Consider the following 13,796-nt stretch of genomic DNA (forward strand, 5'->3'; position numbering starts at 1 on the left):
TAAAAGGGAAGAAACCATCTTTTTGTTCAAATGTAGTTTAGTCAACTGGTTGCCTACCTCTGGCCCCCAGGCTTCCCTGACAGCTCAGCTGGTAAAGGATCCACCTGCAATGTAGCAGACGTAGGAGACATGGGTTCTGTTCTGGGGTCGAGAAGATCCCCTGAAAGAGGGCATGGCAAACCACTCCAGTATTCTCCTCAGTGTGGACAGAGGAACTGGGTGGGCTACAGTCCGTAGGGTCACAGAGTCAGATATGCCTGACGAGACTTAGCACACACATACACACCTTTGGCCTCTAAAGGAAAACAGTGCGGTGCCTCCTCTGGTGATGATTTGAATAGCTCGTTGTGGGTCCAAAAATTGGACCTACTATTTTAAAGTGTGATGCTTTAAATCTGGGTATTTCTAGAAGTGTTAGAAGAGTCAAGTGTATTGTGGTCATGTGATTGTTATTTTTGTGTTATTTGAACATTGCCAGAACTACATCTTACTCCTGATCCCCTCCACCCAACCTTTCTATGTGAACTTAGTTTCACCCTTTTGAAGTGTGATATACTTATTGGAAGCATTTACAGCTATAAAAATACTCACTGCATCCTAAAGAGGCAAAAGCACTGGTGTCCTCAGGAACTCCTGCCTGTCACTTCCTCCAAAGGCTTTGGTTGACACCGAGAAGCTCCTAGAAAAGGAGGGTCCTTTGCCCCAAGCAGAGGGGGCATCTTGGATAGATCCATCAACACAGGCTCACAATCCTCATTAATTTCCTAAGAAAAAGAACTCATGCCACTGTTGGAATTTTCCAGATATGATAACTGGACATCATATCTGCCTGGACACTTCACTGGTGCAAGGGAGTCTTCCCTGTTTCCTGGCCAACCCACCAGGGGCCATTCTTAGTTGTCAGGATGAATTTCAAATTCACGCAAGAACAAGAAGGCCTTGGCTAATGTGCATTCATGTACTGTGACTGGTGATGTTCTGCAGATGGTCTCTGGAAGGTGGGCTAAAGAGAGCCATGCAAGGTCTCCTCCCATCAGTCTGAACTCTGGCTTCCCAGAACTCCTCCCTGAAACGTTACCACACAGCTCAAGTGCAGCAGCCAAGGTTGTGCTCTTTTGCTGGATGTAAATATTTGTTTTGGAAAATGTTACACATCCTTCTAAAGCTATGATCCTGAAAAAGGATAATGGGAATGTATGGTACAAAGAGGATGATTGCATTTGCAAATACGAGTGAAATGATGGGAGCTTTCTTTGTGGTTACAGAGTGGGGCGGTCAAGGGGTAATTACCCATTCCTGTCTGAAACTGAGAACTCATTTCCCATAGCTGGAGTCAGCCCACTCTTCCAGAAGTTGGGAAAGGGAGGGAGGGAGTGGAGGCGTTTTCCACCTCATTTATTTTATATCACAACAAGCTGGTGTTGCTAATGATAACTTAGATGGGAAAGAGAAAGTGGAAGTGAAAGGTGTGAACTTGGCTTTGACATTACAGTGTTTATCCTTGCCTTGTTAGGAAACATTAACTTCCCTGGTGGCTCAGACGGTAAAGAATCCACCTGTGATACAGGAGACCTGGGTTCCATCCCTGGGTTGGAAAGATCCCCTGGAGGAGGACATGGCAACCCACTCCAGTATTCTGGCATGGAGAATCCCAGGGACAGAGGAGCCTGGCGGGCTACAGTCCATGGGGTCACAAAGAGTCAGACACGGCTGAGCGACTAAGTGCAGCACAGCACAGTTTTACCAAATCTTTGGTAGATGGTTAGACTGATCCTCCATTGTCTTAGTAACAGAAACGGAGTGACCTGGTTAAAAGAGCCAGGGCCTCGGGCTTGGATGACCCCAGGTTCAGTCCTGGCTTTACTCACATGTGGTTGTGACCAATTCTCCGTCTTCGAGTCTCAATTCTTAGCTATCGCATGTATAATATAATAACTATCTCATACGTATTTAGGATAATTACCTTTTCAAAAGGCATTAAAAACCTGGAGAACAATGGCTCTACTTGGTTAAATTCTCCATAAATGCAGTTTGTATTAGTTTTTAATATAGAAGGAATGATGTAAATAATTCAAACAGTAAATAATATAAAATAATTTGTATTATTTTAATTTACCTTACTAACTCCGAATTTGACCTTTTAGGACAGTCTAATGCCATTTTTACAATGTGTGGAATACCATTCCTTGTGATATCCTCAAATGGCATGTTAACCTTGCTGTCTAGAAAATCCAAGTGAACCCTGATTTGTGTCACTTGCTAATATTTGGAGTATAATTGTTTCCACCCTGGCTGACTTCCAACTTCTAGCATTTTAACAGCTATCTCTCAAATGCCCTGAATATTAACCATTGCCTCTCAAGAGCCTGTACAGGTTAGCACACCCTTGAGATATTCCTCTGGGAGGTGAGAAACCTCAGACACACGTTTTATTTTCTTGCCTAGGATCATGAAATTCCAAAACTCAGAGTTATAGTGGGAATTGACATTTTTCTCATCTAGTAGCTTCTTCTTACTCTATTCTCTTTGCCTCAAGTTGTCTGGAAGCATAAGGTGCTCAGTCACTTCAGTCGTGCTTGACTCTTTAGAGCACTATGAAGGGTAGCCCGCCAGGCTCCTCTGTCCATGGGATTTTCTTAGCAACAGTAGTGGAGTAGGTTTCCATGCCCTCCTCCAGGGGATCTTCCAACCCATGGATCGAACCCACATTTGGGTTGCATCTCCTGCATTTCCTGCATTGCAGGTGGATTCTTTACTGCTGAGGGACCACGAAAGCCCACCTGGGATCATAAAGGTGGGTTGATAAATAAGAAAGCTACTTTCATATGGAAATAGTAGTGTTACACCTAAGAGCATAAAAATACTCATTTCCCCACACATACATGTCAATACTCGATCATATCAAATTTACATTTTGTTGTTTGTTAATCTTTGGGAATAAAAGTATACATTTTTGCTACAAGTCATGTAACTTCAATAACTGATGTGGAAGCAAAATAATATAAGCCCTTATTCTATTCAAGCATTAAGTGAAGTAAGAAAAATATGTCTCTGTTTAAGCAGGGAATCAATTTTAATTAAAAGTGAACTCTGAAGTAAGTCATTCAGACCTAAAAATGCTTTTTTGGGCTAAAGGCTCTATGCTGTAAATTGTTCTCTTTGTTAGTAAGAAAAGCCAGCGTTACAGAATATGTATGACTTGACAAGCTAAAGAAAGACTATGCCTAATAAGTAATCCAACTGAGACAAAGTCAGGCTGAAAACTTGGATCTGCACAGTTACAGTTGGCGGATTTCTTGCACAAAGATTTTCCCTTTAAACCAAAGTAAAGAGGTAAAGACTCTCTTGTGTGTGCGTGTGCATGTCCTAAGTCGCTTCAGTCGTGTCTGACTCTTTGTGACACTGTGGACTGTAGCCCCCAGGCTCCTCTGTCCATGGGGATTCTCCAGGCAAGAGTACTGGAGTGGGTTGCCATATACTCCTCCAGGGGATCTTCCCGACCTTGGGATCAAACTCATGTCTCTTACTTCTCCTGCATTGACAGGCAGGTTCTTTATCCTCAGTGCCACCTAGGAAGATCAAAGACTCTCTGTTTCATTATTTCATGCCACATGTATAGTGTGAAGTTTATGTTTGTCTCAATCATGAAACATGCTTAAAATTATGAAGTCATAAAACATAAGTGGTGTAAATGGTGATAATATTCCATGAATGTAACTTAAATAATTCCTTTACACCTAAAATTACAAACCTCAATCATATTTTCTTCCAAAATTGTGAAACATCAAAACAGTACCTGAATTTTAAGATAACTTCCTTAATAAGCTCTCTTTTTTTAAATCTTTTATCCTGCATTTCCATATGTTTTTAATAGTGACAAGGGAACAGGGCAGTCTGTCTTGTGGCACTGAGGCACGACTCTCTTGCTCTTACAATAATACACAATACAATAAAGGTTACTAGTTAAGAAAAAATAATTGCAATGATAATTGGTCACTGTAAGGTAAGAACCAAGCATCCAGGTATAGAACTGAGTTTGTTTGTTTGTTTGTTTATTTGTTAAGAGTGAAATCCACCCGATTCCAAACTCCAGGTAGGAACTGATTTTGCTTGTTTTGCCAACCTTATAGTGACCAGCACAGCGCCTAGCAGTTAACAAGCTTTTAATAAATCCTTTTAATCACATCATTCAGTAAATGATTGTATGAACACAGACCCACTGACAGTGGGGGAAGTGGGCCACAGCTATGACATAGAGCATACAGGACTTGCCTGAATAACCTGTACCCATATAACAGAGAAAAAAACCACACATATCATTTTTTACTTTCATTTTTCTATTCTGTTCAGTCTCTTCTCTCTGTCAAAATTCTACTCGTTGTGACTGCTGGTTTAGTCACTCAGTTGTGCCCAACTCTTTGAGACCCCATGGACTATAGCCCATCAGACTCCTCTGTCCATGGGATTTCCCAGGCAGGAATACTGGAGTGGGTTACCATTTCCTTCTCCAGGGGGTCTTCTTGACTCAGGGATTGAACCTGCATGTCCTGCATCTCCTGCATTGGCAGGCGGATTCTTTACCACTGAGCCACTAGGGAAGCCCTACTCATTAAGATTTAGATAAAATGTTCTTTTCCAAAAAGCTTTCCATAACCTCTCCACCTCACTATTTTTTTTTAATTACCTTTACTGATTGGCTTTTTCTGAAGATGTAGGAATGTTATGGTCTGGATGATAAGAGTTCAGACACTGGAACTAATTACCTTTTTTTTTTTTAATTGAGATATAATTGTCATAGAACGTTAGTTTCAGGTACACAAAATAATGATTCAGTACCTGTATATGTTGTGAAATGATTACTGCAATAAGCCTAGTTAGCATCTAGCACCTCAGATAATTACAATTGTTCTTTCTTGAGAACTTTTAAGATCTACTCTCTTAGCAGCTTTCAAATATACAATACAGTATTATTAATTGTAGTCATCAAGCATATTACATCCCCAGGACTTATTTATCTTGTGATGAAAGTTTGTGTCTTTTAACCCCCACCTCACTCATGTTATTCAATCCTGATCCCTGCCTCTGGCAACCACCAGTCTGTTCCCTGAATCCATGAGTTTGGATGGCTTTTTTTTGTTTGTTTGTTTGTTTGTTTTATTTTGAATTCCCATTTTAAGTGTGATCATATAGCATTTGTCTTTTTTTTTTTTCTGAATTATTTCACTGAAAGTAATACCCTCAGTGAAAGAAAGTATTAGTCACTCAGTCTTGTCCAACTCTTTGCAACCCCCACAGGCTGTTGCCTGCCAGTCTTCTCTGTCCATGGAATTCTCCAGGCAAGAATACTACAGTGGATTGCCATGCCCTCCTCCAGGAGATCTCCCCTAGCCAGGGATCGAACCCTTGTCTTCAACACTGCAGGCAGATTCTTTACTGTTTGAGCCACCAGGGAAGCCTCCTTACACCCTCAAGGTCCATCCATATTTTCACAAATAATTATATTCCTTTTTTATGGGTAAGTCACATTCTCTCTGTGTGTATGTGTGTACCACATTTTCTCCATCCGCTCCTCTGTTAGCGGCCCCAAGTTTGCCTCCATGTCTTGGCAGTCGCGCGCGGCCCTGCAGTGAGCATGGAGCACGTATATCTCTCTAACATAGTGTTTCTGTTTCCTTTGGATAAATACCTGGAAATGAGGCTGCTGAATCATCAGTTCAGCCACTCAGTCGTGTTCCACTCTTTGTGACCCCATGGACAGCAGCACGCCAGGGTTCCCTGTCCATCACCAACTCCTGGAGCTTACTCAGACCCCTGTCCATAGAGTCAGTGATGCCATCCAACCATCTCATCCTCTTTGGTCCCCTTCTCCTCCTGCCTTCAATCATTCCCAGCATCAGGGTCTTTTCCAATGAGTCAGCTCTTCACATCCGGTAGCCAAAGTATTGGAGTTTCAGCTTCAGCATCGGACCTTCCAATGAATATTCGGGACTGATTTCCTTTAGGATGGACTGGTTGGATCTCCTTGCAGTCCAAGGGACTCTCAAGAGTCTTCTCCAACACCACAGTTCAAAAGCATCAATTCTTCGGCGCTCAGTTTTCTTTATAGTCCAACTCTCACAATATAGTTTTATTTTTAATTTTTTTTAGAAACTGTGATACTGTGTTACATAATGGTTTACATTCTCCCTAAGTGTGCACAAGAGTTCTCTTTTCTCCACATCCTCACCACTGCCTGTTATCACTTACCTTTTTACAGCTGCCATTCTAACAAATGAGAGGTAATATCTCATTGTGGTTTTGATTCACATTTCCCTGATGATGAGTCATGTGTGCATATTGACCATCCCTATTTTTTTCTTGAGAAAAATGTCTGTTCAGATCTTTTGCCCACTATTTAACTGAGTTTTTTTTTCTTTTTTTCTCTTGTGTTGTATGTGTTGTATGTATGTATGTGTTTTTTCTATGTTTTAGAAATTGACCCCTTATCAGATATGCAATTTGTAAATATTTTCTCCCATTCAGTAGGTTATTAATATCTTTTCATTTTGTTGATGATTTCCTTTGGGATCCCCTGGTGGCTCAGTCAGTAAAGATTCTGCCTGCAATGTAGAAGACCTGGCTTCAATCCCTGGGTCTGTAAGATCCCCTGCAGGAGGAAATTGCAACCCACTCCAGTATTCTTGCCTGGAGAATTCCATGGACAGAGGAGCCTGGCGGGCTCCATGGGGGTCACAGAGAGTTGGACAGAACTTTTTTCAGGTCTTTTGCCCATTATTTAACTGAGTATTTTTTCCTTTGTGTTGTGTATGTTCTTTCTATGTTTTAGAAATTGACCCCTTATCAGGTATGTAATTTGCAAATATTTTCTCCCATTCAGTATGTTATTAATATATTCCTTTTCATTTTGTTGATGATTTCCTTTGCTTTGTAGAGCTCCTAACTTCTACCTCAGCTGGATACTGATAAATTGCATTCTGATACTGAAATGAGTTGTATAAGACGTTGTATGATGTACTCTGGAAAGTATTGGGTTGGCCATAAGTTCATTTGGTTAGTGAATACGTTGTTCTATAAAGTTCTTGGTGAAATGAAAAATGTGCTTTTTATTTTTACTTAAAACCAGATGAACTTTTTAGCCAACCCAATAAATGTTTGTTTTGTTTTTTTTCTTTCAACTGTATTGAAAACCCATGAATGATAAGAACTGAACTGAGTATGTTGTCATGCTTTTTTGTGGACCCTTCTCAGCATCCCCATTCTGCTGATGCCCCTGAAGGGCGGGATTGATGTCACATCATAGCTGCTGCTCTGTGAGGGTCCTGGTGGCCTCATTTCTAAGTTGGCAGGGAACTTGGTTTTGCTGAAGGTGAGGGGTTGGTGTTCTATAATAAGACAACATTGAGGTAACCTCACATTGGCTCAGAATCTGACAAAATGGTATCAGAAACTTCCTGGGTAGCACCAAGCTTCTGAACTTCCATCATCAACACAGCTAAGGTATCTGGCATGGACTCCTGCAACGTCAAAGAACAAGTCCTTCCTCTTGTCACCCAGACTTCATACAGGAACCGCATTCCATCCACAGACAAACTCACTACCCTTAGTCTACAGAACAAAATAGATTGTTTTTCTCTAAATGAGAAGAGGTTAGCTTGCACCAGGTCCCTAGCAAAGAAAAGTAGTTAAGCCATTCATGGAATTCATGTAGTTAATAGATTTCCTTTCCTGCAAGGAAAGAGTAAAAGTACAGTTTCTCCTAAATTTTGCTTTCTCTTTCAGACAGGACTTCTAATAAAACAGGTTTACTATCATCAGTTGATTTAATCAGTGGATTTAAATGGTGCTTGACATTGAACCTAGTGATTATGAGTTTGCTGTATTTATGTGTTTAGCACATTTGCGCTGGCACACTTATTAAACACAGCAAATAGTTTGCAACAAGGTCTGCTGATTCTTTGCAGTTGAAGAAAGTGGAGAGCTCTGTGTTTCCTCTCTTGTGCCCTCTTGAGCGTCTCATTCTTTCTACGGCCTAGTGCAGGCTGGTTTACGTGTGTTATTAGGCTGCAGATGAGATTGTTTCCATTAACTTGAAGCAGTTTTCTGGTTATGTTTTCCCATCCAAAGAATACTTAATTTGAGGGCTGTTAAGACATTCTGATTGGGAGAGAAGGATACATATTTACTTCTTGTTTCCTAAATGAACATACTCTGAATTCAATAAGTATCCCATTAGATAAGAAGAAAGGACAGTAGTGGGGAGGAGAGGTGGCCAGAACATAAGGTGCTTCTTTGATTCGAACCATAGTCACTCTTTAAGCATCTCCTTTTACATGAAGCTTTTCTGGTGCAACCAGCTTACATTAGAGTTACACAGTACTAGTGATCAGGACTCTGCAATTGATACCATCTTACACTGTTTTAAGGTAAGATAGTTAAAAACTGATTTTAGGTGACTTCCCTGGAAGTCCAGTGGTCAAGACTTCCCCTTCCACTGCTGGAGGTGTGGGTCTGATCTCTGATTGGAGAGCTAAGATCCCATATGCCTCCAGCCAAAAAACCAAAACATGCAACAGAAGCAATATTGTAAAAAACACAATAAAGACTTTAAAATGATCTACATAAATAAAAACCCTTAAGAAATAAGTAAAAATTGTTTTTAAAGAGTTAAACTTGTTTTCCTTGGAATTGGAAGCCTGATATTTCTTTGCATCTTCCACAGCCTGTGTTATAGTGTAAGCCATCAGTGTGTGCCCTGTAAGCACTTAGATTGCTTGTTCCCTGAAGGAAAATGCTTGTCTATCTCCCAACCCTGGCATAGGTACAGATAGCACTAGATACTCAAAGTGCTCATTTCTTGCCATTCAGAAAAGAAATATGCTTTCTCTAGCTTGGCCAGAGGTCCTGTCCTTTTGACCGATGACATTTTCATGGTTGTTTGAAATAGAGCATAACTGTCACTTTTGACTCCATGAAATATTGTACTTCTGCCAACCTTATTGGCTTTGGCTAGTTTTAATGGGAATATAAGCAACTGTGCAAGATCCAATAATCTCGGCTCTTCCAAAAGAAATCAATATATCCAGCAGCTGCTTTCCTCGGCGCCCGGTGTTCACTTCCCTCGACACATGAGGAGAGAGGGGAAGACATGCTCACTAATAAGTGAGCCTCTGCAGAGCGCCTTTGACGCAGGGGCCCCTAACCTCCAGGGTCTAATGCTTGATGATCTTAGGTGGAGCTCATGTAATAATGATAGAAATAAAGTGCACAATAAATGTAATACACTTGAATCATCACCAAACCACAATCACCACCACCTCCCAACCCTGGTCCGTGGGGGAAAAAAATTTTTTTTTTTCACAAAACCAGTCCCTGGCGCCAAAAAGGTTGGAGGGCGCTGCTTTAACAGACTTCTGGTAAGCCTGGCCCTTGGTGTACAGTTCACCTCTGCCTCTCACTCTGCCTCCCCGTCCGGCAACCCTGCGGTTCTGGTTTAAGCAAGTTCGTTCTAATCAGCAGCCCGCTCTCAGTGTTGCTTTCCCTAGAGGTTTCACTGTCCTTCCCGGCTCTAGTCTCCTAAGGCTGGCTTTAGTCTCCCGGTACACAGCTGGCCTTTCCCTCCTACGTCAGGGGTATCTCATCCCTTTCTGAAGAAGTGCTGTTTTTAAGTTCTCTGTAGTCTTATGTTATTAATGTGATGGTGCTTTAGTTGCTAAGTCATGTCTGACTCTTTTGCAACCCCATGGACTGTAGCCTGTCAGGCTCCTCTGTCTATGGAATTTCCCAGGCAAGAATACCAGAGTGGGTTGCCATTTTCATCTCCAGGGCATCTTCCTGACCCAGGGATTGAACCCGTGTCTACTGCATTGCAGGTATTTTCTTTACCATTGAGCTTCCTGAGATGCCCATGTTATTAATAAAAGAGGCAAGAAAAAGGATATAGTCTTATTTGAGAATCCTAATGATGCAGGTGACCTACGTTGGGCTGTGTTATGGACTGAATATTTGCATCTTCGCAAACTTCATAGTGGAGCCCTAATCACCACTTGGAGAGTAAGATGTCATTTGGAAGTAAGACCTTTGGGAGATAATTGGGTTTGGATGAGGTCATGAAAGGGCAAACTCCCTTGCCAATGATGACATTGAGTACCCTTATAAAGGGGATGTGACCAGAGCTCTTTTACTTTACCATGTGAGGATATAGTAAAAGGGTAGCCCTCGCCAAACCATGGAGAGAGCCCTCACCTTGCAAACCAAGAAACTAGACCAGGAACCAAGTGGGCCAGCACCTCGATGTTGGACTTCTCAGCCTACAGAAATGCAAGAAATAAATTTATGTTGAACTGCCCTGTCTATAATACTTTTGTAATAGGCCTAAAATGACTTAAGACAGTCTTCTTCTCTGGGATATGGGTAGGAGCTGATTTATTTGCTAAAGGCTTGATAACCAGTAATTTCCTGTCTACTGATAAAGAAGCCCCCAGTACTTTCTGCTTATCTTTGGTGGTCTATCTGGACAATGGTCTCCAAAATGGTCCTGTTTAGATGTGACTCCTGGAACTGGGGGGAGCAAGTGTGAGACCCTGGTTGGAGCCAGCCCAGCGGCAAAGCTGACATATAGAGCACGACGGTGTGAGTGATGCTCTGAAGCAGAGTCCTTGACGATGTCCTTGTGCTGCAGTCAGCCACCCTTGGAGACAACCAGACCTTTGAATTGCTTGCTGTATGGGGAAAGTAATTTTTGAATTATTTATACTGTTTTGAATTGATATTTTCTATCATTTGAAGCTGAAAGCATCACTGATACAGTTGGTTAGGTCAAGACTGGTTATTAGAGATTCTGTGTTACCTACCTTCTTGTGCAAATTTGATGAAAAAAAGCATATTCTTATAAAAATTATTGATTGGGCACCTGTGTGCTCAGTAACATACCCAACAGTGGAGATACAAAGGCAAATGAGAAATTTCCCTGTCCTCATAAAGCTCATCCCAGAAAAGAGACAATATTCAAAGATTTTTTCAGAGCCAAAATTATTTCTTTTCGATAATAAGCACTTTGAAGAAAAAGTAGGAGTAATACAAGAATATAAGTGGTAGTAACAGAATGTATTTTTATGGGATGTCTTCCCCGAAGATGTGATATTTCATCTAGGATCTAAATAAGAGGGAAATGTTGGCTTTGAGGGCATTAGGGTATTCCAGTTAGAGACAGCGGATGCATATAGTCCCTTAAAGACTGAAGCCGAGAGTCAGCCTGGCTGGCATTAAGTGACTAAGGAGGAGTGTGGACCCATGATGCATGTAAAGGGCCTGTTGAATAATTGGCACTTAGTGTGGGTTCAGTAACAGCAGCTAATACTGTTAACATGATAGGGATTGTGCGTTTTGCTTTATTAAGAGTTCCAGGATGAAACTGAAGATTGCTTCTGAGAGGTTTAGATGATTAATGAATGTGAGATTCATTGTAGATTATGAGGAGAGCAGAGCCTGTCGGGGGAGCATCAGCTGTGCACTAACTAAAGCTCACAGTCTAGTGGGGAAGATAAACATCTTTTCTTTGAAACCCTGAACTAGAGATGTTCAGGGTTCCTGCCAGAGCCATGGTCCTACGCCAGATGGACAGTGGGTCAGACAGAGACCTGTGGACCCACGACCAGCTCCTTGTCCTGGAGCTGCTTGCCTTGTTCTACAGTATCGGCTCCAGCCTCATATGCCTGATCTGTGGAAGGATGTGAGTACACACCAGGACGGAACAGATCCGTTCTTTGTAAACTAGCAGTGTACACTATTTGCAATGATGACATTAATACTTTCCTAAAGGCAATGGCACCCCACTCCAGTACTCTTGCCTGGAGAATCCCAGGGACAGCGGAGCCTGATAGGCTGCCATCTATGGGGTCGCACAGAGTTGGACACGACTGAAGTGACTTAGCGGCAGCAGCAGCAACAGCCTCCAAAATAAATCCTGCTTTCTAGGAGCTCATCAGTCCCATATATGATACAGAAAATGTTCTGGTGATAAGCATAAAGCAGTAGAAACCGGGAGTGGGGGGTGGGGAGTAGTTTTAAGGTAGAGGCAGGGGTCATGTTTATTTTAGAGATCTTTATATACCAGGACATTTGTTTAAAAGTTTTGGGCCAAAACCTATCCTTCTGTTTTAAAGGTGCCGGCAGGTACCAAAAGTGTAAAGTGATGGAGTGTTAATTTTTAATAAATCCTCAGGAATAAATGCAAATAGCTCATCCGTGAAGGATGACTGTGTTTCCTTCACTTATGAAGAGACCTTGATAATATATTAATGAGAAGCATAATGCGTACCCTTCAAGGGTGACACGCTTCATATATATGCAAAAGCCACCTCACCCCACACTGAACTTTGGACAATGTCCAGACGTCCTCCCTCTGTCCTGGTCGTATGCTCTCACGTCTGTTTGCTAGGTGCTTGCTCTGGTCTGATTAGGCGTAAATAATAATGTCTGGATGTTAAAGAATCTAACCATGTTCTGTTGATTGATCAATCAATCAATTTCCATTGATTATGAGAATGTTCTGTTAATTCCATTATGATGTGTAAAGGGGAATCCATAGCAATTAAACAAAAGGGCATTTGATAGTTTTTGTGATAATTAAATTTGTAAATTTATTAGCTTTCAGTTGTTTACTTCCAATGTAAGTAATTAATATTTAATGTTACTCTTTTAAAAGAGAAATGCTTATGAGATTGTTTTAATTAAGGAGCAGATATTGGTTTGAAATTAAGCCCCTAAAAGCTCTGACTTTGTAATTGGATGGTACCTCTGTTATCAAATACAAGGCATTCTCATTTGCAGTGACATGGATGGAAATAGAGACTGTCATACTGAGTGATGTTAGTCAGAGAAAGACAAATACCATATGATAATGCTTTTATGTGGAATCTTAAAAAATGGTACAAATGAACCTATTAATATTTCAAAAAATATAGAATTACAGATGTATAAAACAAACATGGTTTTCAAGGGGAATGGGGGAAGGAAAAATTGGGAGATTGGGATTGACATATACACACTACTATATAATAGATACGGAGAAGGCAATGGCACCCCACTCCAGTACTCTTGCCTGGAAAATCCCATGGGCGGAGGAGCCTGGTAGGCTGCAGTCCATGGGGTCGTGAAGAGTCGGACATGACTGAGCAACTTCCCTTTCAGTTTTCACTTTCATGCATTGGGGAAGGAAATGGCAACCCAGTCCAGTGTTCTTGCCTGGAGAATCCCAGGGACGGAGGAGCCTGGTGGGCTGGCATCTATGGGGTCACACAGAGTCGGACATGACTGAAATGACTTAGCAGTAGCATATAATAGATAACTAATGAGGACCTGCTGTGTAGCACAGGAACTCTACTCAATGCTCTGTAATGACCTATATGCTGCTGCTAAAACAGGGTGGATATATGAATATGCATCAGTATAACCAGTTCACTTTGCTGTACAGCAGAAACACAACATTATAAATCAACTATAGTCCACTAAAAATTAATTTAAAAAAATAAAAGATAAATTATAAAATAAAAACTGTTTTCAAAAATAAAATTTCAAAAGAAAAGCAACATATATTCACATACATTAAAAAAGAAAAAAAATGTTTATTTTGCCCTCTAGATCATGAGCTTTAGTTAGTGCACAGTGATAAGTTTTACTCATTTATGAATGCCAAATGCCCAGACCATGCCTGCTATATTATAGGCCTTCAAATAATCCTTGTGGAAGGAAAGGATGAATGAGTAAATGAAAGAATGCAGGTTAAAAAGATATGTGGC

Source organism: Bubalus kerabau, chromosome 21 (assembly GCF_029407905.1).
Source record: "Bubalus kerabau isolate K-KA32 ecotype Philippines breed swamp buffalo chromosome 21, PCC_UOA_SB_1v2, whole genome shotgun sequence".
Lineage (NCBI taxonomy): Eukaryota > Metazoa > Chordata > Mammalia > Artiodactyla > Bovidae > Bubalus > Bubalus kerabau.